Below are 16,754 nucleotides of genomic sequence, written 5' to 3'. Positions count from 1 at the left end.
TGGAGATATCTTTCAAAATTTTATAGAGGAGATGAACAGTCTTTCTAGACCTCTCCTTTTTCTGTATAAAAACAAGCAAATTTCAGTTTTCAGAGAAAGAAAAGGAGTACTTGTGGCACCTTAGAGACTAACAAATTTATTTGAGCATAAGCTTTCGTGAGCTGAAGTGAGCTCTAGCTCACGAAAGCTTATGCTCAAATATATTTGTTAGTCTCTAAGGTGCCACAAGTCCTCCTTTTCTTTTTGCGGATACAGACTAACAAGGCTGCTACTCTGAAAGTTGTCAGAGAGTTCATCTAGTTTGCACATTTTTCCATGTTAGTAGCATACTGCATCCATTAAACTTCGATAAAAGATTAAAAATGGCAAGATGTGATCACTTTTAGAGGGGATTTTTGGTGATATTTTTTTCACATTGTCTCTGAATTTAAATGAAAAGTCAACCCAGCTGTCCCACTTTGTTGTTTAAGTGTCCTAGCTGTGGCTGCTTTGAAAGTGCCTGTGTGCAGGCAACAGTTTTTCTGTAGAACATCCCTTCAAATAAATGGAATGTCAGTTTGTGCCAGGTACTTTTCATGTGCCCTTAGAAAAGTGCATTCAGTCGGTGTGTCTGCTCCATCATTAACTGTGAAGTGGTTGACATCATTGACATTTACATTTTGAGATTAAAAATTTAACAACTGCAACTTCAGCATTAACACCACAATCAGATGAATGAGGAAGTTCATACTTTTTTCCCTTGGTGCTATAGTGTCAACCTGCTAGGTTGCAGGCTAGGCAAGATGACAGACAATTGTTTTACTTTGCAAAGGTTATCTTCACAAGCAGAAGGGCTAGCAGCCTCGTCACTATAAAAGAAAAGCTGAGATTTTGGAAGACCAACCATCAACATAAGGAATTCCTAAATCTGCACATTTCCATTGTCATTGGTTACATTAATAACTTTGCAATGTGAAATAATGTATTGCTAATATAGATTGTCACATCAAGAATAAATGGCATATAAAATAATGCTTTAGTATTGTCGCGATTTCCAAGGATTCAAGATGTGAGTTAATTTCTCTTTAAGAAGATAAAGGAGTGGACTTGGACAGACAACCAGAAAATGATCCAGTAATCTTTATTTACATTATGTTATAGTTTCTGTGTGTGGCCTGTCTATCTTGATTACCATGGAATATGAAGGAAAACTGCTTGAAATTAACTGCTGTGAATAATCCTCATATTATTTCAAATGGGCCCTCTGTGTGAGAGACAATAGCCTATCACATCTCATGACTGCCAAATATGGCTCCTATCCAGCAAGTTGCTGAGCATTCGCAACACCCACTGGTGTTAATGGGAGCTGAGGGAGTTCAGAACCTTGTAGAAAGCACTCTGAGGGCTTGTCTATATGTTCATCTCCTGGGATCCCGCCAGCTTGCTTCTGAGTGAGAATTGGTTGATTGTTTTAACTATTTGTTGGGAAACTCCTTTGCATTTTGTATCAATCTTACTTTATAAAATAATACAAGAGTGTTAAACTTTTGACACATCACAGGACCTTGGGCCAGATCATGTTCTCAAGTAATAGTCTCCCCAGCCATATGTCTCGCACTTCTACATAGATGGGTAATAACCAGTTAACTTCAGGGCACTATCTCCCCTTCCTAAAATCCTACAGAAGGTTGTCCATGGAGTTGGGATCTGCAAAGAAGAGAGGAGAGGGGTAAGGCAGGCTTAGGAGCAAGAAGAGGATAACCCTATATTGGGCAGAGTTCAGGTCAGCTGATATACGCTGTCTCCATTCACTCCCAGGCAGCACAAAGCTTACATGGTGAGGATTCCCATTTAAGGTATCCTTGTATTCCTGACTCTCTTAACAGTCCAGGAGGAATCATTTTCAATTGACTCACCATGTGTTCCTTTGGTCCTAAAGCATCTCCAGGTGGCTTATATTATTACTTTAAACTACCACAGCTTGCTGTAAAACAATCTCTTCCTTGCCTTTTGGAAGCCCTTCTGCCTATTGATTCCCAGTTATAGAAGGTCTGGTGTGGTAAACTATTTTTAACCTGCAATGGAATCCAGTGACACACTGAGTCACTTTAGGGAATAGATGAAAATTAGTTATGTTTGGGTTAAATTCTCCAAAAGTATTTTTTATGCGAAACTTCCTTTGACTTTCTTGGATAAGCAAACAAGTGGATAAACCTTGGGCTCAAAGGAGTTAGATGACACCTCCTTTCGGGATGAGTTTATAATTTTCCAGAGATGGAAGCATTGGGTGCACCACTGGTAAAACTTGAGGACCACTGGGGAGAGCTTGTTGGATCCAGAGTTTTTTCACCGTGGGTCCTCCCAATTGAGTGCCCTCTCACTCTTTTGACAGGATGAGTCCTTTAAAACCAGTGCTATTATTAGCTTTCTATCTAGATGCTGATGTGGATCTCACAATAATTAACTGATTTTTATCTTCACAACACCCCTGTGAGGTAGGCAGTGCTATCCCCATCTGTGGAGCCGAGGCACAGGATACAGTAAGTGACTTGCTCAGGAAGTTTTCGGCTAAGCTGGGAATTTAATCCAGATTTCTTGAGTCTCAGTCTTGTGTTTTGTCTTAGTCTCTATCCTTCCTACCACTGTGCCTTATCCTTATCCATGCCTTCCTCTAAACCCTTGTATTTTCCCAGGCCCATCCACAGAACTCCTAGAGCAGAGGTGGGCAAACTACAGCCCGCAGGCCACATCTGTCCTGTGGGACCGTCCCACCCGGCCCTGAGCTCCCGGCCAGGGAGGCTAGCCCCTGGCCCCTCACCTGCTGTTCCCCCTCCCGCACAGGCTGAGCACGTCATGCCGCCAGCGCTCTGTCCCGCCGCTCTTGCCAGGTAGCCCAGCGGCTTGGCTGGCTCCGGCATGGTAAGGGGGCGGGGAGCGGGGGGTCCCGGGGCGGCAGTCAGGGGACAGGGAGCAGGGGGTGGTTGGATGGGTCAGGGGTTCTGGGGGGCAGTCAGGGAGCAGTGGGGGTTGGGGGTTCGGGGGGGCAGTCAGGGGACAGGGAGCAGGGGCGGTTGGATGGGACGGAGGTTTTGCAGGGGGCACTCAGGGGATGAAGAATAGGGAAGGTTTGTTAGGCTTGGGAGTCCCAGCAGGCCTGTCGGGGGTGTGAATAGGGGTTGGTTCAGTCAGGGGACAGGGAGAAGGGGGATTAGATAGGGGGTGGGATCCCGGGGGGAAGTTAGGGGTGGGGGGGCCCAGGAGGGGGTGGTCAGGGGACAAGGAGCGGGGGTGTTGGATGGGTCAGGGATTCTGAGAGGGGCAGCCAGGGGGCAGGTAGGGGGAGGGGGCCAGGCTGTTTGGGGAGTCACAGCCTTCCCTACCCGGCCCTCCATATAGTTTTGCAACCCTGATGTGGCCCTTGGGCCAAAAAGTTTGCCCACCCCTGTCCTAGAGGATTTCTTCCCTGTTGGGGAGCTACGGAGGAGAATGCCGTGGACATGCAGACCTCTCCCTTCATGTCTATGGCCTGTTCTCTCCTGCCATGTTCTCTTTTGCCTTGTCGAGAGGAGAAGACCCTGTTACTCTGAATAAGGAGTACAAAATCTAGCCTTTGGTAATTTGTATTCTATACAGAACCTGTGCTGCCACATTGTTCCCTCGAATTTTTGACAGGCTGTGTGTGCAAAAAATTTCTTCTGTGCAAATTGTGCTTCTGTGCAAATTTTTGTGCATGCGGTGTTTCGCCACGTGTGCAGGTTAGGATCTGTGTACACGTCCACAGCTTAGAGGGAACAGTGGCAGCCAGGCTTTTTCTTACCGTGGGCATCATTTACAAATGTAACATTTGCTGTTCTGCAGTTATTGTCATGCTGCAAAATCTGCTATCCTAAATGCAGTTATTGCAGGTATTGAAACTGTGTTTCCAGGGGTGCCCACAATATGCAAGCCCAAACATTGGTGGAAGGCTCAGTTATTGTTGCTGCTTAATATATATCAAGCCTTTCATTTTTTTTTAAAATAGGTAACTATTGAGGTGGCTTTCAAGAGACATACACTAGTGACACTGGGGAGAGTATCAGTTTAACACATCCTGTATCTTTAATTGGAAGAACAAATCCTGATACTGTACCGGAATGTTTTTCAAATTGTTCTCCTGTTCCTCATTTCAGAATACAGAACAGCCCTGTAGCAAATGCAATAAAATTCAGAGAGCTGAGAGCAGTGCACCCCTTTTCTCATAGCAATATCTTTAAACCTGATTTCTCCTTGGCCATACTCTGTTCACTGGTTCATATTTTGTTGAACTTGATCTCCTTTGGTCCCAGTTTTGGAAAATGCTGGAATTTTGGAAAATTCATTATCGTCGGTAGAAACTGTGATCCTCATTCAACAAAGCAATTAAGCATGTGGTTAAGGCCAATTGAAGTTAATATTTTGCTGAAAGGGGTCTTGGGACACTCAGCACCTTGCTAGATATGCCCTCAATATACTTAATTGATTCCAATGCAAAGTAAAGAGTCTTAATGCACTAATTACTGCATTACACATGAATGCTGTAATTAATACCATTGTTAATAAATACAGATTCCAAATAATACAGAATTGTATTTTCTGAACCTTTTGGCCTGTAAACAAAGAAATGAGTAGAACAGCAATGAGAAAAGAACATCTAAAACGGGCTTTGATGGTATAGGTAGTACTACTTTTCAGCTATCTAAATCCTATCATTCCTGGGGAGTTTGGTACACACCTCTCTAAAATGTAGCCATGATGTCAATTCATTTCATTTACTGTTATCAGAATTACCTTGTCATGTTACAAGACCATTTGATGTTAGCTCACATTGAAGACTATGTGATAATCAGAATGTTGCATTAGAAAACATCATTTTCAATTACAGTTGGGCACCTCACTTTCACTACGTCAATTATGAGTTGTCTTTGGTTAATGCTTCATGCATTGTAAAGCTATAGCTAAAAGTGTAATTATCACATTAAATCAGCTTCTTACAGAGGTGATTTCATACTAGACCAACCTTCCAAAATTCTACTTACTCAGTTATCTGCCTGGAGGAGGTGCCAATGGTTTTGATGGGCAGATAAAATGTCATCATACCATTGTCAGAATGAGCATGTGGGGTTTTTGCTTAAGGTAGTATATTTTTCACAGTGACTTAATAAATCTCTATTCGCCTATTTTGCATGTATTTATAAAGGTTTTCCTTTGCAAAGGAAAGTTAAATTGCTGCTGCCACAAAATATCATTCTGTGTTACTTTAACAGAAAGGTCTGTATCTCTGAAGTGAATGGTTGAGAAAGCTGCCCACCATGTGGCTTGGGAGTTTATGAATAGAGACTATAATTTTTTAGTACGGTGCAAGTTCCTTGTTTTTCATTTGTAAAAAGTGCAAAAATAATAATAATATTTTAATGTCAATATTTAATGTTGTCATCTTGCCGCTCATCCATTTATAACAGAAACCACCTTCCATAGAGATTAAGCTCATTTTGTGAAATTTTCCATGTAACAAAATATATTTTTATTTAATGCCTTCTGACTGCTAAGTTTTTACTTGAAGCAGGTATTTTATAAATGCATTCACAGTGTTTTCCTAGATATCAATCAGAGTTTTAAGAAGTTTAATTTGGCTTCTCTTCCTTTAGAGCTTAGTAGGAATTCTTCAATTTTAATGCTGAGGATGAACCTGCAAACACCATGGAAGATAAATGTGCTAATGAGAAAATATTCTGGAATGCTTCAGATCTGTTTGCAATATTTTATTTATTTATTTATGTTCACTTCCTGCATTGACTGTTAAGTAAGAGAGGGTAGCTTAATGACTTACAACATTAGAATAAATTAAAAAGGTACGTGAACATTTTGCATAAGATTGTAGGCTTTCTAATTACAGCCTGAGAAAACCCACCTGGTGAGCAAGCTTGATTATTATAGTTAATTTTATTTTACTCTTTTATGTATTTTATGTAGTAATTTTTTTCTTTAAAAAAATCACTTCACTAATGCTCAGATTCTGCCGTGGGTTGTAAGCCCCATTGAAGTAATTGTTTTAGTCACAGCTCCCTGATTGTCAGGGCAGATCCAGGCTACAGTGAACTCTGGTGTAGGTTTGAACAGCATGGGGGCTGCTCTAATTTATGCCAGCTGGCTATGGTGCCTAAGGAAACATACACCAACTCAATATAGCTGAAGTGCAGTGTGCTCCAGTTCCTATGCTGGAAACAAGTACAGGGGCATGGTGCAGCAGACAGCTATGCTGGTTTCATGCCTACTGAGAACTCCTCCCATGCGAGGAAAATTCTCATTTTAGTCAAATCTAATTGCTTTCCAGTCTTCTGTGCTGCTCATGTGTCTCAAAGGACCATGTTCTTGGTTGCTTTCTTGTCCTACTATGGAAACACTTATGGTCATGAATGATATCGTGCAGCAGCAACTTATGTTCCTATAAACTCTGTAAATTTAAAATAAAATTTGTGGCCCTAGGGATAGCATAATTAAAGTAAAAGGATAAGTGAAAAAGGGAAGGTAGGATTGTAAGAAAAACAAACTAGAGAGGAAGCAAAGACAAAAGGAAAACAATTAGGAAAAAATAAGTGTGACACTGTGGACTTTACCATTACCAAATCCTCCCTTCTCAATTCTGTCTACTCCCCCTATTTAAAGTATCCCATATAGGGTTCTGCATAAGAGGCATATGCACAGTTGTGCATATCTGCACAGATTGACGGGGAGAAGAACAAAAACACTGGCCCTGAATCTACACCACAACAGACTCCATGCTGAAACAGTTCCATTACTCAAACTTCCCTTTCCTGTTCCACCCCTAAGTAGCTGCCAGATTCTCAACAGTTGGGAAATAGATTTTTTTCCCTAATCACATTGCATAATGCTGCACAATGGGAATATTGGGAATAACATATAGAGATAGGAAGATGAATGAAGAAGTCAGAAAAATTACTGGACAAGATACCCTCTCACAAATTATCAACAAAGGAAGACATCAGTGGCTGGGACATGTGCTGAGAACGGAAAAAGAATGCTTACCAAATACCGCCCTTGAATGGAAGCCAGAAAACACAAGAAGAAAGGCCGCAAATAACATGGAAACTATCAGTTCTGAACAACATCAAGCACCTCAACATGAAATGGGAAGATTTAGAGAGAAGGGCAGTTGACAGGCAATGATGGCAAATGTGGGTAGCCCAATGTGCAGCAAAGCATGGGATGGACTAAGGTCTAAGTCACCATGGTATTAATGAGCTTCTGTGAAGGAAAAGGATGTAGTGAAAGTGGTATCTTGAAAGTGTTCACTGGTATCCCTGTTTTTTTAAGCCTAGGTTTGGCACTGATTCCGTGTGTTGTACCTTTGCTGGACTTTACCCTGGCTAGCTGCAGCGGTAGTACAGGAACGTTTTATAACTGGTGCCTGGGTTGATATATTACAGAACCCATGGAGGTAGAACCCATAGTAGTGGCCTTAAATGTTCTTTTATTATTTGGCTTTTTTCATCATCTCTGAGTCTCATGTGAGCTTTTTCCAAACTTGTAGCCTGTGACCCAGGACTAAGGAGATAAAACATCTTAGAAATATAAAAGACAGAAAAAGAAATTATGAGGAAAAATTAGTTTCAAGCTTCTGTTGATAGATTTTGATATAGCAAAATAAAATCTTTGCCCATTATGCGTAGACAATGCAGTGATGCTAGGCTGTTGTAATAGGAGTGCAGCCCAAAGCACAGCAGAAAGGAAAGCATACCATGATCCAAGAGTCAGGTGGTGACGAGTCTGCACTAAGGAAAGATCTCTCCTCCAGAGTTTCCTATTTTACTGTAACTTGGGGGACAGAATCAGCACCAGCATCTGGTATGGATGGCAGAGCTGGCGAGAAAAATATCTGTTTCCTGAAAAATATTGAGGTTTCAAAATGTTTTGCCATTCCAACATGGGGCAAAAATAAACTCTTTCACAACATTTTGTGAAAAAGTCAGAGAAAGACACCCACCTCAAAATAGCCAGTAGCCTGGTGATCAGGGCACTCCTCTGGGATGTGAAGGGCCCAAGTTGAAGTCCCTGATTCAAATCAGATACAACCAGTACATGAACATGGGTCTCCTACATCCCCTGTGAGTGACCTACCCACTGGGCTACTGACTATTCTGGGTTGGGGTAGTCTGTCACTCTCTCTGAATGAAATTTGTGTTGAAACCAACATATTTCTATTAAACACCTTGCTTTTGACAAAATAGCATTTTTGATGGGAATAAAAATCATTTTTTTCAACCAGCTCTTCCAGAGAGAGGCCAGGTGATGGAGGAAGTAGAAATCTAGAGATGTGGGTTCAATTCCTGGCTTTCCCACAGGCTTCCTGGATGACCTTGGATAAATCCTTTAATCCCTCAGTGCCTCTCTTCCCCACGTGTAAAAGGAGGACAATAATACTTCCTTTCTCCCACCCATTGTGTGTTTTGTCTGTAAACTGTTCAGTGTACAGTGTACCCCTAACATGAGGGAACCCTACACTTGATTAGGGCATCTGGGCACTACTTATTAATTATTGCACTGTATTGTATTAATTTAATTTAAAATTATTTATTTTACTAGATGATTGCTTACCTACATAAATATTGAAATGTTCACAACTCAAAGTTTCAGAAGATAGAGTAGAGAATTTAACTTAATGAACACATAGAAGGGAATACAAAGTTGCAAACAAAGCTTAAAAACACAACGGGCCCAATCCTATCTTCCTTAATCATGGAAAACTCTGATTTACGTCTGTGGGAGTCTTGCCAGAGTAGGATTGGGACCTATTTGTGTTAATTAGAAGTGCAAAAATGGTGTGAAAAGAGTGGTGATAAAACACAGCTGTGGGAATGAATAAGCTGTTTCCTTCCCCCATGAACAGAAATACAAACAGCCATAATATGACTGCAACATGCTGCCCTGATTGCTGTGTTGCCGTGTTTGCTTTGTAACACTTCATCAGTATGCAGTATGTCACAATGCAGTGTCATCACATATTAACTCACTACAACACAAGTATGTCAACACAATGCCAGGAATGAATGGCTCCATTCAACACAATATATCCTCTCCCTCTTTCTCCATCCTCCCTTCTGGCTGCCAAAGAGAAAGAGATCCCAGCAGCTCCTTATCTCAGATTTGCGGTTTGGGGTGGTGCCCAAACCTCTGATCTGTTTTCATTAGGGACCACTAATCAGACTGGTGGAGTCAGTAAGAACCATGTACAAACAGCTGCTACGGATGAGGCACATGAGCTACAAGCAAAGTATCTCTGACTTAAGACATAGGAGAGATGGGGCTACAGGGCACCATTTAAAGTGGGGGACTATGCTAGGCAGAGAGATGAGTCCTGCCCCCAGAGGTTGTGATACAGAGGTGGGGGTAGCATCCTGCCCCTGTGGGTGAAAAGTCCTGGTTTGGGGGTGGGGGGGATTGGACAACAATCCTATCCCGTATTCACCCCACAGTGGTTCCTGTCCCAGAGCTGGTCTGCTTCTCCACTCTGGCCCGTTGACTTTCCACATCATGCAGGCAGGGCCCTCCTCCCATGATTCCCGACCCCCCACCACTGAGTCTCCTGCCCCAAGCTGGGCTAAGGTGAGCCAAAAAGGTGTTGGGCCATTTTTCAGATGACCACCCACCTCTCCCGCTCCATAGCATATGCAGGACAGTATTGCCAACCCTAAGAGTTAGCAAATCATGAGTCAGAATAATTAGAATTCATGAGAATGGGCTAAAAATAATGAAATTTAACAACAACAACAACAATATTTTTGGTCTGGTTTTTGAACTCCCCAATCTCTGCTGGTATGTGTGTGAGACAATTACAGGTTGAAAATTCAATTTTAAATGCCAACAAAATGTGCGCACAAGCCCTGGGCTCCCCAAATCATCCCCACTGGCAATCTCCCACAGCTGCCCCATCATCAGCCAGCCCAAGAAGGGCTTCCAGGGGGGCTCCTCTGACCCTTAACTCCCCCTCACTGGGCTGTGGTGGAAGAGGAGAGGGCGCTACTGCTGAGCATGGAGTGGGGGCCAGCTCTGCTGTACTGGACCTGCTCTTGGACCCAGCCCTCTAAGAACACACAGAGGTGTCTGGTGCTCAGGTGCTGGAGGCAGCTGTCTGCAGTGGTCAAAGATGGAAATTGCAAGGAGTTCTGGGAACTTTCCTGAGCTGGCTGTATTTTGTCACAAGAAACCCTCAAAGTCTATAAAATCACAGTAGTGTCACAAAGTTGACCCCCCAGTGTAGGATGACCTTGTAAAACAATGTTCTCTCGTCGTTCAGTGTGAAAATGTGTGCTGATTGCACATGTAAATTCATTTAATTAATTTCTAACTGATGTTTGTGTGCACTAGAAGTTACAATGGGTATCACAGAACACTTCAAAAAATATTAAATACATTCTACTCCCAAACTTAATTATTGTTGTACATCCCATTTATAATAGGATATTTGGAAAACAAGAAAATCCTTAAGAATATGTTGCAGTAATTGTTACTTGACAAAAATAATTATTGTGAATGATCATTCACTTGAGATAATTCATTGCTTCAGTGTCAGCTGGGAGATCAACACTTACGCACTACACTTTTTTGCCTTGATCATGCAATCAGTGTCTCACTTGCTAACAGCCTGTATGTGGTCTCACTGAAGGACAGGCTGGATTGCATAGATTCATAGACCTTTCTATATCATTCTCCTTTCTCCTCACTTCCTCACCCCTCTTCCCCATGAAAGAAATTGTTTTTAGCCATTCCAAATAGCGTTCATGCTGCATAGGCTTTTTCTCTGCATAAGTGCCTAACTCTCCAAGGAAGATAGTTGTAGTATCCATATTCATGACTTTTGTTACTATGGGAATTCTTATATTTTGGATTGTTTGGCTGGTGTTTGTTCATTTTCTTTATGCACATTGATACAGCTGCAGCAGTGTTATATAACTCAAAGTGTTAATAAAAAAAGCATACATATGCCTAGAAATGAAACATAAAGATTGGGAGATAGCTCAGTGCAGCAGCTAAGAGACATGACATATTGATATTCCCCCTGTTGAGAGGCCATGAAAACATTCAAAGTATACAGTAAAACTTTATAGTTTTAGATCACTGTCTGAGTATCAGTAATCAAATGTATTTTACCTCTTTAATCAGTCTAGACTGTTCCACAAAGAACATTGTGTTTAAATTAGAACTAGACTGTAGAATTCATTGCATTTTCTATCATGACTTTTAATAATTTATTGATCATGTGTGTATATGACATTATGAGGCAGTAATAAAACATTACATTGTGAAGTATTATTCATTAGGTTAAATAGTTTGTCATTGGCTCGGGTATCTTTCTTCAGTGTACTCTGATGTGCACCAGGACCCAGCAGCTTGAGATATGGAATTAGCACATTGTTTCTCGGGGAATGCCCTTGAATGTGCTTGAGTAGCTGTCTTTTGCAAGACGTGAGCTGCATTGCTGAAGGAAAGAGTGGAAATTTTATTTCTGGCACCATATATTAATCCTGTGTGGCTGTGTCTACTTTTATATCTCAGGAACGCTCTTCAGAAATGTCAGGATCACTGTTCAGTGATTAACGAACAGCCAGTGCTGGACAAGTGTTGCAGCTGGGGAATCAGTGCTAGGTCACTTTACAGCAACTTGTGTAGAGCTCCAGAAAGGGACTATATTGGGTACCAGGTAAGAATCCAATCCTCACTTCTAATGCTCTGAAGATATTGCTAAGAAAATGATAAGCAGGGCTAAGGCCTCTCCATTGCTACCACATGAAAAATCCCCTCATGTAAATTTTTAAGAAAGACTTTTATAATGGGTGGATTTTCTGAAATGTATTTAAGATTTAAATAGCGGCATGATTGACAAATCTCACTGATCATAAAAAGCTACCAGAGATCAACCTTGATGTGACCAGCCAAGAGAGACAGCCAGCATGACTTTTTATTAATGTCACATGCCAAGGAACATTGTGTCACTTGCTAAGATGGATGGAACAAAATGTTTCCATTTGGCATAATGCTAAGATATGGAGAAAATTGCAATCAATCAAATGCAGCAACCTTAGTAAATCAGGAGAAAAAATAACACTAGCAACATACTGTGTAACTGTCTCCTATTAACACTCAGTTATTTTATGTACAGAAATGTAAGATTTGAGTCTTTTTTTTATTTTCAGACTTTTAATCAAAATTTGTATTGTGAGAATTAAATGTGTGTGGACCTACTGCTTGAAGGAATTATTCTGTACTTCCCTCATCATTTAAAGCTGAAAATGTCTGTGCCTGCCTATAGTGTACAGTACATTAATGAATTTATTTATGATAATCAAGTCAGCCACAGAAAATTGGAAAAATATTACTCTTTGAATTAGGCAATATCAGACAACAGGCTGCAAATTGTGATGAGCGCTGGCCTATGTCCACATGTACCTTTTTGTGTGCAAGGTAAATCCAAATGCTACCAATACATGTGAGAAGTAAGGATATACAGTAAAGTGCAGACCTTGGATATTTTTATTGTAATGATATAGGTTTTTTAATATTAAAAAAGTCATATACTATGCAGGATCGTAGAGATACATTTGTATGTGCAGGTATGTACAATATCTAATGATGATGCTAAGTATAAATTACATCTTTAGCAGGAGATCTTTCAGTAATCATAGGAACATCACTATTAGTGAGTGTTACATACATGTATGCATACGCTTTACCATAAATTCTTATGTATTGTGCTCTCTGTGTGTGTTTGTGTGTTATGTTGTCATAGGTAAAGCTTAATAGATGTTCTCTTCCTGTTAAAGAACATACTCTTGGCATTAAGTAAGGCCTCGTCTACATGGGGAGTTATTCAGGAACAGCTATTCCTGATTAATTCCCCGTGTAGACATTCCTATTCCCGAATAAGCATGGTTTTATTCCAAATTAACTTAATCAATTTTGGAAGTGAATTAAGCTAATTCATAGTAAACTAATTTGGAATAAGAGCATCCACATACGGAGTTAATTTGGAATAGCTATCCTGCTTGAAATTAAGACCCAAATTTCATCTGAATTAATTTCTTAATGTAGACAAGTCTAACTGTAAATAAAACATCATTCTTTGCCTGCAAGCTTCATCTCATTTTGTTTCTCTTTTTACTTTACTATAAAAACAAACATGTTTAGCTTTCTCACCTTTATTTTTCTTCATGAAGAAAACAAACTCTCTGCCATCATGGGTGAAAATTGCTGCTGAAAAGCCACGGAGGGATCAACACAGTCAAAGAGCAAAAAATGTTTATAACAAAGAGAAGCTGTTGTCATTGCTGCATATTGTAGTAGTGCTGCAGCTACAGTTATGGCATCTTTAACTTAGATTTTGCTTTGGAAACCCTAAATCAGGAGAAGTAAACATCTCTCGGTTTAGCTATTCTAGATAAAAAGGGGCAAACTAGAAGCAATGAGGCCAAAAGTTAAGGGGTTGTTTGAAGACTAAAGCCCCAAAGAGATGATGAAACACAAAGTCTCTGGAGCAAGAAGCACATTTTCACTAAAAGCGATTATGACCCTCCTTGAGGGTCCGTTACGCTGAAATAAATCTGGAGTGGCCTATTGAATCAACTGGTGTTAACTCCTAAATTTTTCTTTGATGAAAATGGGAGCATCTGACCCTATACTAATCCTTGTTATAAAACTTTGCATACTCATTTTTAAAGTTCCATTCAAAGGATATACATTTTACAAAATGTCATTGATATGCCGTAGACTCTGTCGGATAACATTAAATTAATTGGGCTAAATTCTATTCTCATTTACGTCAGTCGAAATATGCAGCAGCTCTGTTGAAGTCAGTAGAGTTACTCCAGGTTTATATTCATCCAGCTGAGAGCAGAATTTGGCCTGATAATTTTAGATGAAAAAATGTAAAACCTCATTCTGTAAAATGCATTATTTAGTATTGACTCCACCATAATCTTATTTGGTTAAATTAAGTAAAGGAAACAATCAATCAGTGTTTCATTTCCTTTTAAATATCTATGTCCATCTTAGTTAAACTAAGCACTGACATTGTTTAGTTCTTTGTTAATTAAACAATGTTTCAGTCATTTGCAGTCTTTATTTTTTATTGACCCCATCATGTGTGACATTTTTCATTTGCTTAATATCTGGCAAAAGCCTGTTGCTGAATTTCCTATTCCCCACCAATTCATAATTGCCTCCCCCCACCCCCACCCCCCAAAATCAAAGTGTTTCAAACACATTTCTACTAATTTCCATCACTAGGTTGCTCAAAAAGCCAGAAGAACTGATCCTAGTGAGTGTCATATCCTGGTCACCTACTAGGACTGCTGTGAGGAGAATCCAAGCTGCGGTTGCTCAGGATCCCCATGGTGTTTAAAGCCTGAAGTCCCGCCATTGTCCTAGTACCAAATATCAGAGTCATTAGACACTCAGGGCACAGATTTTCTATCAGTGTCTAACCTGCTATCCAGCTGCCTAGCTGTGCCTTTGCGCACAGCGCTGACCTTTCAGGCTCCCTGGCACTTAACAGATCCCGCTCCCAGAACTCCACCCAAAAGGTCTGAAGCGTCTGATTTACAGTTAAATTCTCTCAGGAGTCCACAGCAGTTGTGGAGCAGTTAACACACTCACACACACACGCGCAGACACACACACACTTTGCACAATCCAACACCTTTAAACTGAATCATATAAAGCACAGGGGAGTATGTATCCTGCAAAACAAACATCTCAGATGGCAATATCCCTCATTTTCTCACATCCCTTCCCTTGTGCATCCTTGAGGAAATATCTGTGTCCAGGAAGGCATGTAAACAAGGTGTTCCTTGTTCATGCAGGCTGTTGCATGCTAATTGGTCTTTCTCCCACATTAGTGAGGGTACTCAGCTTCTGTGACCTTACTGTCTCCTGCACCATGCTTCGTCATTCTGTTTGCCACCCCATCTTGTTCCCCTGGGTTTCACTGTGCAGCCCACCTAGCTTTCTTCTTTCTGTCTTTTGGGTGACTTTCCACTGTGCTTGTCTTTGTCCCTCCCTTTGGAGGAGTTAAGCTAAAACTGGTTTTCTAAGGATGCAGTTCACCCATTGTTCAGGTGTTTGCACCTGAATAGAGTCATTGAGTCCCACCCCATTGTTTCTCGGGGGTGGGGGTAGGGGGGGTGTATGGTATAGGACTTGCTAGCAGTGGTAGATCCGCATACATATTGGTATTCATGACACAGCAGTTTTTCATAATACAACTTCACAATGTCAGCCAGAATTCTTAAGTGGTACAGATTTAGTGACAATGCATCACAAAGGATAATAAGCAAATCTTCCCTTTTTATGGGGAAAAGTGTATAATAAAGCAGACCCATCTAGATTTTATTGTTTTCCAACATTATTCTTTGTACTTCATTCCCAAGAACTCTGTGCTTAGCTTGTTCATTTATTAGAATTTTCTTACCACTGTGGTTCTAAACTACATAGAATGGATGGTGCTCCTCAGATAAACTCTGCTCTCAGTTATTCCAGTACCTTCAGTGGATATATTGACTTTGGTTAATTTACCTTGATGTAAAAGACAACAGACTTTGGCCCCTTGCCTTCAAATAAAGAGGTTCCAGGCATGAGTTCTTGTAGCCTTCACAAAAATCCCATACACAGCAGACATATGACGAATTAGTGACTTCAGAGAAGAGAATGAGAGAACTTGTTTGCCATAGCTCAAGCAATGCAATGAGCACAAAAAAGCTGCCTATGTTTTACTGATGTGTCATTACATATATTATCAATCTACAGCATATAATGAGTATCCGTTATGGTATATCATCTGAAGGAATTTATCTGTCATTAAACTGGTCAGCATCCTAAGATTTATCTTTAAATAAAAACCAATCTGTATTGGTTTATGAACTCATTTACATATTTAATTGATGAAAATGTTGAGAATAAAATGTAGCTGTGTTTCAATATTCAACCCATGAAGTATGCCATAAACTACTGTAAAAAAACAAAACACCCCATTTGTTAATGGTGAAGCGTAGAAATGGACAGAAGACTGAGTAGCAAATAGAAAAATGCACCACTATGTTGGTGCACGGGGCACTTAATAACAGGCCGGAGAATTAGATTCTGAAATTTCATTACAATGAATTATTAATTTTGAAAGCCAGAAGATTTTTTTAATCCCTTTTGTAAGGATGAAGAATAATTTGTTGGCTTGTGCAGGGTTAAATTACATTTGGAGAGCTTGGATTTAATGTGTCTGCCAAGCAGTGACCAGACAATTTAAGTGCATTTAGGCAATCAAGGATGAACACCTACTCATGGCTGAGCTTGTTTTTGTGTTCACCATAAGTGACACAGCAGCCGTGCCTCACAACATGACATTCTGTCTGCAGGCAGTGTTTTACCTGATGTGGTAATAGGAGCCAGTAACATCTGTGAGAAGTTTTCCCACCTGGAAGTCACTTATACATATGACACAAAGATGAAGGAAAAATAATTAGAACTGGTTAATATGTAAAGGAGGCAGAACTACTTAGGAGAAAGGAATATGGAATATGAGCAATAAGAATTTGACTCTTGTGGTTTTTATGCCTGCTATGCTAAAGCCAAAATGAGTAAAGATCTCTCTTTAGGAGACCGTGTATGAAAACCTTTTTGTGTTGGTGATGGAGGAGGAGGAAAAATGAACACCCATGTTAAGGTGTAATTGGACTCTACAAATTTTAATGTTG

The 16,754-nt window shown here is 40.5% G+C and overlaps 1 protein-coding gene across 9 annotated transcripts in view; it reads left to right on the top strand.

Moving 5' to 3' along the window:
* The window catches only part of SYT1 (synaptotagmin 1), a 512,267-nt gene that overhangs the window by 260,554 nt on the left and 234,959 nt on the right, over positions 1 to 16,754 (top strand). For 2 of the 9 annotated variants that reach the window (XM_073327690.1, XM_073327689.1), the window contains exon 1: positions 11,569 to 11,713. The exons of the other annotated variants lie outside the window; for them this stretch is intronic. The gene's annotated coding sequence lies outside the window, so the exon portion shown is untranslated. Of the gene's footprint in view, positions 1 to 11,568; positions 11,714 to 16,754 lie in introns of those variants that run through there. 9 annotated transcript variants of the gene reach the window in all.

Source organism: Lepidochelys kempii, chromosome 1 (genome assembly GCF_965140265.1).
Source record: "Lepidochelys kempii isolate rLepKem1 chromosome 1, rLepKem1.hap2, whole genome shotgun sequence".
Classification (NCBI taxonomy): Eukaryota; Metazoa; Chordata; order Testudines; family Cheloniidae; genus Lepidochelys; species Lepidochelys kempii.
Note: the sequence above shows the minus strand (reverse complement) of the source record. Positions and strands in the feature narration are given on the sequence as shown.